Below are 16183 nucleotides of genomic sequence, written 5' to 3' on the forward strand. Positions count from 1 at the left end.
TCTTTGCTGTCCGGGCCCCCAAGGGCTGGAACAGTCTGCCAGCGGAGGTGGTTCAAGCACCTACATTGAACACCTTCAAGAGTAAATTGGATGCTTATCTTGCTGGGATCCTTTGACCCCAGCTGACTTCCTGCCCTTTGGGCAGCGGGCTGGACTCGATGATCTCCCGAGGTCCCTTCCAGCCCTAATGTCTATGAAATCTATGAAGCTTGGCCCCATGCCCCTCTGCCTCTGCAGCGTGGAGACCTGAGCCGGCAGCTCCGGGCAAGCTGCCTCTGGAGCCGGCCGCAGGCAGGGGGTGGGAGGCCTGCAGGGCGCCCGTGACACCATGGAAAGGCAAACAGCCCTGCTTGTTCCCTGGTGCTGGGTGGCAGCCAGCTCTCCCGGCCTCCCGTTCCCCCCGGGCCCATGTGACTGTGTGCACAGGTGGCGTGCAAGTCGGGTGTGCCGCGGCCGCGGGGGAAGGTGCCCCTGGCAGCCAGGTTTAGGCTTCCCTTGCTGTGATCTCTCCAGCTCCTGGGCTGAGGAGCCAGCTGTTCTCTTGCCCTCTGCATGGCATGCAGCGGTCGCAACTTTGACCTGCATCGCAGGGTGCGTGTGGGCCTGGCAGTGCCAGGTTGGGCTGTGCGGGCGGGTAGTTCTTCCTTGCTCAGGGATGCTCCTCGCCTCACAGCCGCAGCCAGACGTGCCCTCCAACACCCCTTCGGTCCCCTTCCAGGCTGGCTGGGCACTGGAGCACCTGGAGCTTTGCAAGCTAAGGAAACAAGCCCTGCAAGGTGGATGCAGAACTGCCTGGGTCCTCGTCCTCAGCGGGTAGCCCTCAGTGGCTCGATGTGTAGTTGGGAGGAGGCATCAAGTGGGATCCCCCAGGGGTCTGCCCAGGGTCGAGCGCTGTCCGGCATCTTCATGAATGGTTTGGGTGAGGGGGTTGAGTGCGGGCTGAAGTTTGCAGGTGACACCAAACTGGGTGGGATTGCAGACGCACCAAGGGCAGGGCTAGGATCCAGAACGACCTCGATAGCCTGGAGAAACGGTCAGCAGGCTGTGAGATGAGCTTCAGCAAGGATAAGAGCGAAGAGACGGAGTAACTGCATGCACCAGTACAGACTGGGGAAGGACTGGCTGGGCTGTCATGCTGCAGAGACGGGCCTGGGGGTTACAGTGGACCACGAGCTGAATGAGCCCACGGTGGGCTCTTGCTGCAACCCTCCCCCCAACCGCATCCTGTGGTGCATCGACAGCAGTGTCGGTGGTAAATCGAGGGCAGTGATTCTTCCTCTCCGTTCAGCGCGGGGAGTCCTGTGTCCAGTTTTAGGCCCTGTGCTTCAAAAAAGGTGTGGACAGTTTGAAAAGAGCTGAGTGCAAAGCAAGAGCAATGATCAGGGGCCTGGGAGACGAGAGTGAAAAGGAAAGGTGGAAAGCACTAGAGATATTTACCCTGGAGAAGAGAAACCTGGGCGGGGGCATTTGATAAGTCTTCAAGTCCCTGAAGGGCCATGACAGTGAGAATGGAGATGGGCTCTTCTCTGTGCGTGTGGGGGACGAGGCTAGGAGCAACGGCTTCCAGCTGCAGCAGCGGAAACGCAGGCTGGAGATGAGGGGGGGCTTGCTGCTCTGCGGGCGGTCAGGGCCTGGACCGGGCTCCCTGGAGAAGCTGGGGCATCCCCATCCCTGGCGATGTTCAGGAGCAGGTTGGGCAGACACGTGGTGGAGCGGGGTCTGGGCGAGATGCAACCTCGTGAGGTCCCTCTCGGCCTGGCTTGCTCGTGTTCTTGCTTGGCCCGTCCCACGCTCAGCCGCCTGGACCCCCGCCGCGTGCCATCGGCTGCCTGCAGCATGCGTTCATATCCCAGCCCTGGTCCCATGCAAGCCTGGAGCAGAGCGGCAGCTCCTGCCCCGCAGATCTCGTGTCCCTACCGAGAGCGCCCCGACGGGGAGACTCTCCTGCCCCCAGAGCCCTTCTGCTGGCGTGTGATTTCCCGTTCGCTGCCTGCAAGGCGGTCTGTCATTGCTCTCTTATGAAATCAGGCCCAGCAGAGTTATGGCCAAACATCTCACTTCCTTTAGGGCCCCTGGGCCGTTGCAGGGACAACAGCCCTCCTCCGACGCCCCTGGGCACAGACCCACGCAGCGTGCGGTGCTGGCTGGGATCCGGGGATCGACCCCAGCCCTCGCACGCGTGCAGCCCTGCGGCTGGGCAAGGAAGGGCTGAGCTGGATGGAGCCAGGCAGAGGCTTTCTGTCCGCTGCACATGGGTGCCAGGGGAGGAGACGGCCTGGGATGGGGCGAGGGCAGGAAGAACACCCCTGCCCTCACCCTAGGTGAGTCCCGGGTGTGTCAGGACCCCCTGTAATGATTAACTACCCAGGAGGAGAGCAGCCCTCAGCCAGGGGTTAATATTAACTTTCCGGGTGGGGGTGGTTGAGGGCCGCTGACAGGCTTGCAAGGTTGGTGCCAGGCTGGATGAGTCACCGTGCCACCCCCTTCGCCACCGGGGGCAGGTGCTCATAGAGGATGGGAGACGGGCCAGGGGGTGAGGACGGGGGTGAAGGGGAGCATGTGTTTTTCCCCCCACTTTTTTTGTCAAGCCAGGAGGCAGGTGCTTGCTCGGCGGTGAGAGCAAGGGGCCTGTCGGGGCTGGATGGGCCCGGGCGAGGGTGAGGGCGAGCCCGAGAGTGCGTGGCAGCAGGAGAGAGGGGAGGGACCCTCCTGCTTCCAGCTTGCATTAGAGCCGAGCAGACCCTTGTGCAGACGTGCGGGCTTTGTGGAGCAAGCGCCTGGGTTTGTACAGCGCCTTGCACCGTGTCGCTGGTCTGCGGCCAGAGCCTGCAGATGCTCCTGTTCTCCCAGGGGCTGGCTGGTCCCATGGCTGTGGCAGCTTTCCCAGTCCCGATGGGAAGGGGCAGGGACATCTCTGCTGTGTTCAGGGCCCCTCAGTCACCAGGGAGCTGCTCCGCGGGCCCCAGGGGAGTGGCTGCCTGCCCTGCCCTGGCCCTGCATCCCGCCAGCCCGCCCCAGGAGGCAGAGCAAAGAGCCCTGCCTGCAAGCGGGCCTGCCTGGGCCATGAGGGGATGGGGAGCGGGGCGAGAGCCAGGCCCAGCCTGGACGAGGCACCGAGTCGCAGCCCTGCCATCCCCGTCGTGGGGAGTGTCCTCTCGTGGGCCGCGGGGCTCGATCCCGTCTGCAGAGGCAGAAACACCGGGTGGCTTCGGGGGGCCTGGGTGGGCAGCCAGACCCCCTTGCTGAGAGAGGATAGCGAGGCAGGGCTGGGAAACTGAGGCACGGAGAGACGAAGCAACCTGAGGGGAGAGTCCATGCGGACCTCCGAGTCCAAAGGCTGCTCCCTCGGCTCCAGCTCAGCCCTGTGTCCCTTGGGGACCGGACGAGATGAGGCCGGGCCTGCCTGGCTGGAGGTCTGGCGTGCCCAGTTCCCTGCTGCGGTGGCCGCCCCGGCGTGCCATGCACCCTGTCCCCCACTGGTCCTTCCCCCTGGGCGGGAAGCTTCAGCCCAGACTTGTTCCTGGCTTGTTCGTCCCCTACCATGAGCCCAGCCAAACTCTTGGCCTCCCTGGGCTCTCCTCAGCTGTGCTGGGTGCAGGCTGCTCTGTCCTGCCGGGCTTTCCTGGGCAGGACGGGTGTTGCGTCTTGCAAGTCGGCCCTGGCGGGCTTTGCCCGGGCACCTCTCTGCAGCCTACCTCGGGCGGGCTCCGTGCCTGGGGGGGACATCTGTAGCCTGCACAGACTTAGTGGGTGGCAGCAAGGGCAGGAGGTGGAGACGGTGCAGCTAAGAGCACCGGGTGCCTGGCATTTGCTGTATGCTGGGGACAGGGACGGGCCCTGTAATGAAACCCGACTGCTTCTGTGCACGGGCCTGGGCATCGGTGCCAGCCTTTCCTCCTCCACTTCTCTGATCTCTCCCCCCGCTCAAACACAACCCCTGGTCTCCACTGCGGGGCTTCCCTTCTGCCCCCTGTGTCCAAGCCCCCCGGGGCAGGGGAGAGCTAAGCTCCGGCCCCGAGCTGCCCCCCAGGAAAGACGCCGTAAAAGCATTGCGCCGTGTGGTTGCGCGCCCTCCGCACACGTCTTATCTTTTGCATCCTCTCGGGCCTGAGTCAGCGTTTCTCCACACCACGTGCAAAAGGAAATAAAAACGCTTTGGTGGGTTTTTTCCCCCCTCCCTTTCCTCTCTGCTGGTTTCAGGTGATCTCGTACGCCCTAAAACGCTTTCCTTGGGGCAGGGGGAAGCGCAGAACGAGGAAGACAGGCTTTTTCCTGATTGTTTTTGCATTAAAAATTCAGGTTTGACCTGTTTCCCATGAGCAGGGCAGGTTTACGACATCAGGACTGCCATGTGAGTGAGAGCTGATTAATTGGGGGTGGGGGTGACGGCTTACTCAGACCGGTTTTTAAATCCATCCAGCGCTGCTGAACTCAAATGCCCAAGAAGCAAGACCGAGGAGGAAAGTCTGTGTTAAAGGTTCAGGCGTCCTCTCCTCCAGGTTGCCCTGGGTTGCTCTGCAGGGAGAGGGAAAGGCCAGAGGGCTAAAGCGGTAAATACAGGGGGGCAGAAACCTCCATGCTGTGGGGCACGAGCCCCTGCTGCTGTGAGGACGATGCTTCTCCCTGCACCTGCGCAGAGCAGATGGCGGGCGGGGGGCAGGGCACGATGGATACGTGTCCTGGGGAGACACGGCAGGGGTGCTGCAAGGCTGGAGAAGGGGCCGGGAAGCAGCCCCACGAAGCAGGGAGTCAGTCCGGCTGGCAGCGGTCCGGAGCTGCACGGGTTTATATCTCACGGACAGTCTGGCCCGCCTGCCGTGGGCTGATGCATGACCAGACTGCGCAGCCCTTTGCCTGGGGACAGGACCAGAGCACCTGAGGCCCCTGCAGAAATGCTGGGAGACAGATAAGCTGAGACATACCCAGGAGCTGCACCAGGAACGTGGGACCATGGGGGATCGGGAACGTGGGACCCGCATAGCCCAGGCTGCAGAGGAGGGTGCAAACAGGCAGCTCTGGGAGACGGTGCATGAAAGACGGTGCCCGAGACCCGCTCTCTCTGGACCTTGCAGGCTGTCACGGGCTGGCAGGGGTTTTCTGCAGTGGCCCACACTGGCTGCAGACCTGGGTCCTGGGAGCCCTTCCACTTCTGGGCTGCTCGGGAATGGCCTGGCCCATTTTCCCTCAAGACCCCGCCAGAAACCTGAACGTGGGCAGCTTTCTTCAGCTGTCGGCTGTGCCTCGCAATTGCTGCTCTGTTCTGACCAGGACGCAGGGGGCACGCTTGGTTTGGACCCCGGGAGGAAGCACAGTCTAGCAGCTAGAGCAGGAGAGCGAGGGGTAGGACCCCTGGGTTCTCTTCCCAGCTCTGCCACTGACCCGCCAGGTGACCTCGGGCAAGTCCCTTAGCTTCTCTGTGCCTCGGTCTCCCTGTCTATTGATTTGAGGTGTGGGGATGATGCCAAAGGGCCTGGGAGAACTTGCTGTAGCCTAGAGAGGTTGGGGAGGGGGATGTCCTGGGGCTTTCCAGATCGCTGCTCCTAGCTTGAGGCTCCCCTGAGCTGTGGGTGAACAAAGCCTCGCAGCCCCAGGGCCAGGTAGCACATGTCAGGCTGGGCGCTGCAAGCAGGGAAACTTGAGTCCTAGGACACACGGAGGGTCCTGTCCCCGTGGCCGTCTCTGAGCCCCCGCCCCCCCTCCAGGATATCCATCCGGAGCGGAAGCAGAGACCATGTCTGCCTGGCCATGCAGAGCCCAGACCACGGCAGTCCGGCCCCTTCGCGCTGGCGCCTTTCTCCCCTCCCTTCTCTCTCTCTTGTTTCTTTTGCCTCCCAGCGATCAGCCCAAGAGTCAATATTGATTCAAGGCAGGGAGAGCCAGACCCGGCGTCCCCAGGCCAAGCTGCCACCTGCACGCCCGCCTGCCCTGCCCAGCTCGGCTCCCTGCTGCTCCCAGCTGCTGCCTGTGACGGAGGAGGCGCGGGGCTGCCAGCTGCTTTTCCCCCTGCTTGCGCCGCGGCGGCTGACTCATCCGCTGCGCCGGGGCTTGGCGAGAGGGTGACACGTAGGCAGCAGGTGCAGCGAGTCTGCTGGCTGATGCCTTCCCGCCAGCCTCAGGCCTGGCCCTGCCTGAGATCGCGGGGGTGGTAACTACCTGCGAAACAGAGCTGGGGGTAGCTGCTATTCCCTCCGGCCCCCTGGCTGTGCTGCATAACCGTGGGCACCTGTATCGCGGCCTGTCAGCCTCCCGGTCTATAGGACGTTGGTTGGCCGTGGCGTGCAGCTTGGTGACGGGGTAGGGCCTCTTCAACTCTGCCACCGAATTGCTGTGAGACCTTGGTCATGTCCCTTCTCCTCGGCCCGGTTGCAGGGGGCACCGTTCAAGGCAGGGGCTCTTTCCTCGGGTGGGGGGGATCTGTGCAGCACCTAGCGCAGATGTAAGCTGGCACCTCGCTCAGAGTTGCTGCAATGCAGGCACCTGGCTCGTGGGCTTATAGGTCAGTGCTCGTGGCTTGTGGCCGTCCTGCATGTGCAGCACCTGGCTGGAGCAGTCCGACCGGCCACGTCGTCCGGTGGTTTCCTTGCTACCTGCCACGGACCCGTCTGTATCCACTTCCCTAGTGCCGGGGGGCTGAGTGCTCTGGGCCCTGGGGATACAAGTACTTGATTTAGGGACAGAGGCCGAGGAGGGGCTGCTTTGGGAATAGCAGGGACAGCCCCAGCTTAACACCCTCCGCTCGCTCCTGCTGGGTGCTGGGGCTGCTTGTCCCCGGTGTGCTCCTCTCGGGCAGGGCCCGGCCCCCGTCCTTCCCTAGCTGGGTGTCTCTGGGTTTTGCCGAAGGGGTGGGAGGGGGTCATGGCAGTAAAGCAGGTGCAGAGGAAGCCTCAGGGAAGCTAACTGGGTTACAGGTGCCCGGGGTGGAATAAAACCCCTGTCTCTAGAGTCCCCGTGGCTTCAATAAGGCTGCTGGGAAGGCAGGGTCTGGCTCCCAGCTGGTGCGCAGCGTCCAGGTAGCCCTCCCCCTGCTAGCGCTGCCTGCGGGGGGGCAGGATGGGGGCGCTCGGATGCTTCCTCTCCTTCCGGGGCCCCAGGCTGGGCTGGGGACTTTCTGGGGGTCCAAGTCCAGTTAGTGCTTTAGAGAGACCTGGGCATGCAGCGCTTGTGCACGCTGGGGGGTTGAAGTGTTGGGGCTCTCTCTTCCCCCCACACGGGGCTCTTGGCTCCAGTGTCTGGCCCTTGAGCAAGGGCAGGGTCTAGAGACTCTCAGGCCTTCTCCCTCCAGCTGCCTTTCTCCGATAGCTGCAGCGGGGACTCTGGGGACCTCTTCCCCTGCCTGTGTCCCCGGACCCAGCCGCCAGCCCTGGCTTGCCCCGCAGAAGCCCCCCTGCTACTCCCAGTTGTGCAGGAATTGCTGCCTGTTGCATGCTGGGGTGCCTGGGCTTGCTTCCCCACGCTCCCCCAGATCTCCCTGCTTTCCTGCTACCCCCCCGACAAGGCGCCCTACATCAGGCTTCTCCTGCCCGCCCGCCCTGCACCAGCTGCGATGCTGGTTGTGTCTGCCCGGGGCCAGCCCCTGCTCTGATGAATGCAGCCGGGGCTGTTAACAAAAGACGAGGCCAGCCTGGAGGGTCTGTGTGAATGGAGCCCAAAGTGGGGGGCGGGCTCGCAGGGCAAAGAGGGTCTTGAGCAGTCCCTCTGACACCGATTGTAGGGCCCTGGGCAAGTCGCTTAGTGGCTCCGAGCCTCAGTTTCCCTGCCTGGGAAGTGGGTATCAGCTCCCTTCTTCCTCTTCCTCCTGGCGGGAGCAGGTCAGAGCTGTTTGCGAAGCCCTGGTGGAAAGGGATGGAGCGAGACCTGCCTGGGGTAGTGGCGATCTGCTGGCTCGGGCAGGCGCAAGAGACTCAGGACCAAGCACCAGGCCAGGGGGCTGGGGCAGGCTTTCTCCTGAGACCCAGACCCCTGCACTCGTGCAGGGAGCATGCATGTGTGTGTCTGCAGCCCACGTGATGTGGAGCATGCTGGGTAGTGCCGTGCTTCCAGCTCTCGGTCCCTCCGCCCCACGGCCGCCCTCCCTTCCCTTCCCTTCCCGCTCTGAGCCCCTGTGCCCTAGGGCTGTGCTGCTCTCCCCATTGCACAGGTGGGGAAACTGAGGCAGGGTCCCTGCTGCCTGCTCGGTGGGTGCCAGACCCCCTCAGCCTGTGCCTGCTTTCATGGCTGCCTGCGTACAAAGGAGCCAAGCAAGCGCTAATACCCTCATTACCGGTGCGTTGGCTGCATTCCTGTCTCGACTTCCCAGGCCGCGGGGCCACTCTGTGCTTTGTGCCCTGTTGAGTCTACGGCTGGCAGGCGCGCGGAGCAGCACATTAGCAGACTGCAGGACCTGGGGGTGGGGGGAGGTCAGCCTGCTGGATATTCCCCTCCCTGCTCCTGCTCCTTTCCAGATGGGCCATGAAGGTGCATGGGCCGCGAGCGGGCCTGCAGCCGTGCACCGTCTTCCAGGAGGGCTGGGCAGCGTGGGATCTGGATCTCGGCTTGGCCGGGGGGGTGGTATATATTTGCACCTGCTGGTCACAAATCGTGTCAGGCGCTGCACAAATGCGGCCCAGACTTGGGGCACGTGGGCTTGATTTGCTGCTGAAGGGACTTGGGGTTTCCTCCTGGTTTTGCCCTCTCCTGCCGTGGCTCTGAGCTCTCTGAGGGCAGGGGTGGGGGGGTCTGTCCTGCCCTGGGTCTGTGCAGTGGGGGTGCTCTGATTGAGGTAGGGATGGCAGCGGTGTGCTACCGCCGCGCACACATCTGTAAACTGCGTGTGTGTGCTTGTGCGCGTGTCAGGGGATATCTGTGCAGGGACGTCCAAACTCCTTAGGGTCCCGTGCATCACCCCTGCTCTGGTGCCAGAAGTGCAAGCCTCCCGGGACTTCCTGCACAGCCCGGCAGCAGCGTTGGAGCTGGCAGAAAGTGCTGGTGTGGCTGCACGAGCTTTCTGCTGCCTGCTGGGGGGTGGCAGAAGCCGGACCGCGGCAGCAGGGCTGGGGGCCTGGGTGCACCCCAACATCGTGTGCTGGAGGCTGGGCCGGGAAAATGCTCCTGTCTGCAGCCAGCATTGGTGACTGGGGCCTGCTGACATCTGAGCTGCAGGCCAGTAAGGGAAATGCAGCCAGGCCCATCTGAAGCCCCATTACCGTATTTACTGGCATATGACATGCCTCTGAAAAAGGCGTGTGCCTTGTTCTCGGCAGGCAAAATGAAGAGAAAAGAAGGCGTTTCCCTTTAAACCAAACTATTTCAAGACATGCACCTGAACTTCTGTGGGTTTTAGCCGGGGTGAAGGAGCGTGGGAGGTGTGACTCGTGAAGGGATTTCAGGAGAGCGCTCTGGCTGTCCCTGGTGCTGCGGAGGCTTGGAGGGGCTTTGGGCCGGCGGGAGGCTTGGGCCCCAGAGCCCTCCAGGTCTGCGCAGGCTCTGAAGCTGGCCCGCAGGCCCCGGGTACCCTGGGACTAGGGTCTGCTTGTTGCATCTCCCAGGCAAGAACGTGCGTGCTGTGTTTGCTTTGCGTTCGGTCCTCGTGGCGGCAGCCGGCATTCCCAGGCTGGAGGGTCTCGGTGTGCGGCAGCTGCTCCCGGGGGGCGCGTGGCCAGCGGCTGATGCAGCCGCCGGCGTGGAGCGGGATGGGTGGCGCTGACCACATCCGCCGCAGCCCGGAGGCAGCATGCAATTACTCCTGCTGGAAGGTGCCCAAGGGGTTGGGGCGACCTTGGAGAGCAAGGACGAGCTCCCGCTGCCGCCCCTGCCTGCCAGCAGCCTTGCCCTGCTGTGCCAGCCCAGCCCCGTCGCCTCTCAGTACGTGGCCCCTTGCGCTTCTGGGCCAGATCTTGCCTCTCCCCTCGGTCTGCATCCTCCCACCACCATCCCAGGACACCACGACCCGGTCCTGTCTTGTCCCCCCGGGCAGACCGCAGCTCAGGCCGTCCCTGCTGCTCTCCCTCGCCCGGAAGAGAGACCTGTTGGGCAGGAAGACAAGGTCCCTCTCCCTCCGGGCCCCTGCAAGCCTCGTTAGTCCAGCGTGTCGTTCCCTGTCCCTTCTCGTTTGGGGAGGATGCCGCTCTTCCTCCTCGCAGTCCTCCGCTGTAGCAGTGATCTTGCTGTCATGGTTACTGAGCCTCGGAGGTGGGTGTCGGGATGAGCCAGACCAGAGCGGAGGCCTCTCCTCCACCCTCAGCGGGTCCAAAGCTGCCATGAGCTGGGGCACCAGCGCCTCTTGCCGGTCCTGTGCGGATGAGGATGCAACCCCCTGCGCGGCCAAGGGCGACCCGGGGAGGTGAAGCCAGGCGAGCGGAGGTCAGGGTCAGTGGGCATTTGGGGCAGAAAAGGGGGCTCCTTGGCACTGTTAGGGCTGCCTGCCCCCATGTAACCAAGATGCCGTGTCCAGCCGCCCCCCGTAGCCCTGCCCTTCCCCCTTATCTCTGCCGCGAGCCTGGCGCGGGCGCAGCCTGTGCCGAGCTATATCGGGTCCCTGGCGATGCTGCGACAGCGTCTCGCGAGTCAGAAGGTGCCGCTTCCCTCCGGCGTGTGACTTCACGCCAGAAACAGCGAGCGGTGCACAGCTCTGGGGGCTTGCTGCCGGGAGCCGGCTGCATCTGTGTCGTCTTCTGCCCCGTTTGCTCTCCCCTGTCCCCTCTCTTCCGTGCACGGGGCTGGAGGCGTCGCTGGGGAAGGGGGATCAGGCTCCCCTTGCCCCGACAAGTAGCGCCCCAGGGGCCGTGCGCCCATCAGCCGATCCATTTACAGCGCAGTGAGAACCCGCTGCGAAGCTGTCACGTATATTTTGCGTGATAAATTAGCAGCTTATTCCATATTGCGCCGTCGATTCAATGACAGTGCGGCTGGGTTACCATGTAAGGCGTGTTTAACTGGTGAATTGTGCCATAAGTGTAGTGTCTACCCGAGTCGTCTTCATCTCAGACCCCCCGCGTAAGCCTGTTTCCATATATATGTGATATTACGGGGGATGGGAAAGGGCATGTAGAGAAGGCCATATAGACACTTTCCGACTGCAACCTCAGACTAGGAGCCAGGGAGCCTTCTGGGGGGGCTTGGCAATTAGCTAACGAGGGAGCGTTGTTCAGGGGACTGGTCTATGGGACTTGCCGGTGGGCAGGACATCTCTTCCCCGGCTCAGTCTCCCTCCCCTGATGGAAACAGTCGTCCCAACTGGTCCTTGCCCAAGCAAGATGTCCCTCTGTGCCACGATGCAGGGGCCGGGTGGAGTGGAGAAGCCCAAGGCTGCTCAGAGACTCAGTAGCAGAGACAGGGATGGAGCCCAGGCAAGTCCCCCTTGGAGGGGGTGATGTTGCTCCGTGCCTGCCACTGCGGTCTCTTTGCTGGGAGGGTCATCTATCAGCAGCTGCCTCCGGGTGGGGCTGCCCTTGCTCCTGTTCTCTGGGCACGAGCTCTCCTTGGGCATCCCAGGGCATTCGTCTGTCCTGCGTATCCTCAAACACCTCCCAGTCCAGAGGGGTCTGGAGTCGAGCCTGCAAACCTCTACCCTCCAAGGCCGCTCCCTGAAGGGCCCGTGGCTCAGCTGTCCAGACTGGTCCCGTGGAGACCTGCCCTCAGGGTCTTGCCGGCAGCTGAGCCCACGGCCGCCCCCTCTCCCCGAGGCTGGGCCAGACCTGGACACGTGTGCCAAATCGCTGTAACGTGAGGCCTGAGTGAAACGGGGCTCGGGTTGCAATGGTTTTCCTACACCCGTCTTCTCCCGGGAGCCTGCGGTCGTCACGGGGACATCGTGGCAGCTCTGGGTGTTGTCGGACGTCAATGCCACAGTTACGTTGCTCGTGGGGTCAAGTCCTTGCTACGCATGGCTGCTGGGCTCAGCCCCAGAGCTGGCTGCATCCTGGGGGCAGGCGAAGCAGAGAGGGTTTGGCGGGGTCCAGCAGACTGTGAGGGTGCTGAAAGCCAGGCATAGAGAGACGCGGGGAGGAACTGGGCTCGGTGGAGAGGACCTTAAGGGGGGAGTTTCCAAATGCTTGAAAAGCTGATGCGGAGGAGAGGGAGGAAATCTGCTGTCCAGGGATGGAGTCAGAGCCCGTCTCGGGGATTTAAGAACGGGGATGGTGGCATCCCCTCCTCCAGGGCTCCAGGCAGAGGCTGGGCCAGGGGGCTGGACTGGGCGACCCTGGGGTCCCTGCCAGCCTTAGGGTTCGCCAGGCCGTTTGCACAGCTCCGTGGGAACAAAGCCCGGTCCCGCACGGAGCCCAGTTCCCCTGGAAACAACAGGCTTGGCTCGAAACCCAGCCAGGAAGGGAACCTGAGACCCGGAGCTCCGGCTGGTAACGGGACACCCGGCCTGGCTCTTCTCGCCGGCTGGCTGCGACCCAGCATGGGTTGGGAGGAGCTGAATGCTGCCATCCCCTAATGGCCGTGACACAAGCTTGTGGGGTCTCATCCCCGTTCTCAGCTGCAGGAGGGGCTTCGTTACCAAACTGCAGGCCCCTTCCTAGCAGAGGGGTCCCTAGAGGTGCTGCGCTGAGCATAGCGATGGGTCAAGCAATTGCACTGGGCTGTGGTCTCTGCAGGTTTCCTTGCATTTCTGGCCTCAGTCGCCAGCTGTGGGCAATGGGGGCAAGCGTGGTGGACAGTATAGCTCATGGAGCGACAGTGATACAGGCCGATGTGTGGGCAGCTCCCAAACCCCCTTGCATGCTGCAAGGAGCCCTTTTCTGGGGTAGGACACAGCCGCTGCTCCCAAAATGTGGTCTTGACACGATGCAGCAGGTCCCTCCGGGGTGTGCGAGCATTACACAGCATGCCTGCAAATCCCTCAAAAGACGGCTGGCACCTCGAGGAGTCGGCATTGGCCTGCGTCTGATTGCAGAGACAGGCTCATGGAGGCAGCGGGTGTAGCTGCTCCGAGCTCCTGGGGCAAACACCTGCATGGTAGGAAATACGGAGCTTGTCCCTGGCAGGTCTTGGCCAGCCAGGTCAGAGCTGCGTCGGTGGGAAGCGCGCTGCCTGTGCTGTGTTGGGGGCGGGTATTGCCAGCCAGAGATCAAAGCCTGTCTTGCCTGGCTGACATCAAAGAGCGGGATGAAAAATGGTGGCAGTGGATTCAGGCCAGCAAAACACTGTCCTTGGCATCCCGGCTGTCCCTGCCAGCTTCAAAGGGGCCAGCCCAGCTCCCGGCCGCGCAGGCCGCTGACACCATCCACGCCCCTGGGACTGGGGCAGAGGGAGCCAGCCGAGGGCTCCCAGGGGAGTTGGGGGAAGAGGGATGGATGCCTGCAAGCCTCGGCTGTGCAGCTGGCTCCCGGGAGGAGCTGGGGGCAGCGGCTGAACGCGCCGCTCTGCTGAAGGACCCCTTTTGCCTCTCTGGTCGGTGAATAGCAAGGCTGCCCCTGGATCTCTGCGGGGGGGTCAGGCTTGCAGCATCCTGTTGCCTTGGGGCTGGGGCAATCAGGGCTGCTTTCCTTTGCAGCCAGCTCTTGCCCTTCTGCCTGCTGGCCTGACCTACCATGGCCCCTGACACCCTTATCGGGTCAAATCTGTGCCTTTGGCTCTGAGCTAGCAGCCCTGTCTCACCTACCTCCTGGGTATGGGTTTACTCTGTGCCTGTCCCCTGGCCTTTGCCCTTCCTCATGTAGACTCTTCTGCTTCCCTGTGTATCTCCTCTGCTCTAGACTGGCTTTGCATAGCCCTGTGGACCCCATGCACCTGGAGCTGTTCGCAGTGGTACACCAGCATCCCTGTTCCAGGTTGTGCCTTGGAGACCTTGCAAGAAGCTGGGCAGCATCGGCGCACCACCACCCCCTCCTGCGACATGTGGGAACTGCTCTGCAGCGTGTCATAGCCTCAGCAAGGGCACCCTCAGCACGTCTGCCCAGGGCACCGAGTTGGGAGGGTAGTAGATGCACTGGAGGGCAGGGCTAGGATTCAGAGAGGCCTCGACATGTTGGAGGATTGGGCCAAAAGAAATCTCATGAGGTTCAACAAAGACAAGTGCAAAGTCCTGCACTTAGCACGGAGCAATCACCAGTGCGGGCTGGGGGTGACGGGCTGGGCAGCAGCTCTGCAGAAGAGGACCTGGGGGGGACAGGGGGCGAGAAGCTGGACAGGAGCCGGCAGTGTGCTCTTGGTGCCAAGAAGGCGACCGGCATCCTGGGCTGCGTTGGGAGGAGCGGTGCCAGCAGATTGAGGGAAATGATTATTCCCGTCTATTCTGCCCTGGGAGGCCACATCTGGAGTCCTGTGTCCAGCTGTGGACCCCTCCCCCCACACTACAGAAAGGATGTGGACACATTGGAGAGAGTCCAGTGGAGGGCAGCGAAAATGGTTGGGGGGCTGAGGGATGTGACTGGTGAGGAGAGGCCGAAGATGGCAAGCGGCCGGTGCCTTGGGTGGTGAAGCCAGGCTCTGCGGCTATCCATCATGCAGGCTGCTCCCGGCCTTCAAGAGGAGACGCCGTGTCCCAGAACAGTCTCACAAAAGCCACGCACAGAGATCAATCACGGTGTCCCTGCTCTGCTCGCAGAGCCCGGCGCTGCGTTGGCTCCTCGCGTTGCAGCTGCAGCGTGAGCCTGTGACTTAAGCTCAACCCTGCCACTGGCTTTGCTGGCAGCCCTGGGCAAGTCCCCCATCCTCCGTGCACCTGTCTCTCTGCAAGGGGACGCCGAGATTGGCTGAGGGTGAATAAGTGTCCGCCTTTCTGTTGCCGCTGCAGGAGAGGGCGGGGAGGGCCGGGGATGTGTGGTCTTGTCCATGAAGCCTGCCTCTGACCCAGACCTGCTGCCTGGTCTTGGGTTTGGGTGCGAAATCCGGGCTTGATCCAGGGAATGATGTTGAGGCTGGGGGCTTTAGGCAGCTGCTTAGGGTTTTTGGAGGGTAGGTGGTGGGGGCCTCAAAGCCCTTTCCCTTCCTTCCACCGCTTGCAAGGGGACTGGGAGGATGGCCCTGTGCAGCGAGTGATCCTTCCATGTGATCTGAGCCGAGGAGGGTCTCTTCGTGGTGTGCTGGGCAAATATCATGTATGGGAGCTGCATTCGTCCCTGTTAAACCCCCTCCTCGCCCACTGGAGACGCGATTCTTCACTTCCTGTCCTGAAGGGTCCTCTTGCATTGCTCCGCGTCCTTAAACTGCTGCCGTGTTCCTCCCCAGAGACGGCCGCATGTCACCGGTGCACAGCAAGATGCCCGCACTGCACTAGTCTCCATGGGACTTTGGGGCCAACACATTCAGTCAATGCAGAGTGCGAGACCGCTTACATAATGGAGCTCCCTGTCCGAGGGGGCAGCTCTTCCTACACGGGGAAGACGCTTTGGCTCTGTTGACTTCCCCATCCAGGCATCTCCCCCATGCAGCATCCCCAGCTGTGGTCTGTGACGCCCTCTGATTGCAGACGCTCTTGTGGCTGCAGAGACAAGCCAGCTGGGACAATGCTCCTGTGATCCAGCCTTTTGACCTGACCCTGCGAGGATTCATAGGGTGTGCTGGGGTGTAGCCTGCCCTGGGCTCCTTTCATAGCCACTTGCGTCTCGGGGAGAGGAGCAGAGCACAAACGAGGCAGTGCAATGATCATGCTGGGTGTTAAAAGAAGGGACTCCATAGGGAGCTGACTGTTTGTGGGGAGCAGGCTTGGCCCGAGCAGTTTGTGCCATGCTTCAGGGCTGGCCTGCTCATGGCAAGGGGGCTTGCCTGGCCCCGCTGCGTCTCGAGGCTGGGGGTTCATTTTGCAGCTCTGAGAAGGATGGTTGAATTGAAGGGCTGGCGCCAGAGTACGTGGCTAATAAACCCAGCCCAGCGTAGAGGGAGCCAAGTGTAATAATTGCACTACTGGCTGCATTACTGCTGGTGGTTTCTTGGTGGAGGCTGAGCGTGTGCAACATGTTCATGACCAAGTCCCGGAGCTGTAGGGCTGGGAGGGGGCCCGCAGGGCTATCCAGGCCCAGCTGCTGCTCTGAGACCATCCCAGACAGACACGGGGCCCGTTCTCAGCCTCTGGTGCCAGGGTCTCTGCGATGATGCACCCAAGCAGCTGGGCTGATCTGTGCCACCATAAACGAAGCCTATGACAGCTGCATCGAGCCCCTCGGAAGAGGTGAAGGTGATGGTCCCTGCATGAGGGGATTTAAGGGGCCTGAAGCAATGTTCTGGCCTGTTCAGGGGGGTCTTGACCACCCCCCGTTGC

At 62.6% G+C, this 16183-nt stretch overlaps 1 protein-coding gene across 1 annotated transcript in view; it reads left to right on the top strand.

Moving 5' to 3' along the window:
- Positions 1 to 16183, top strand: part of STARD10 (StAR related lipid transfer domain containing 10) — a 29245-nt gene that overhangs the window by 2582 nt on the left and 10480 nt on the right. The window lies entirely within an intron of this gene.

The sequence above is a fragment of the Crocodylus siamensis genome, chromosome 1 (assembly GCF_052110815.1).
Source record: "Crocodylus siamensis isolate JL-2025a chromosome 1, ASM5211081v1, whole genome shotgun sequence".
In the NCBI taxonomy this organism is placed as follows: domain Eukaryota; kingdom Metazoa; phylum Chordata; order Crocodylia; family Crocodylidae; genus Crocodylus; species Crocodylus siamensis.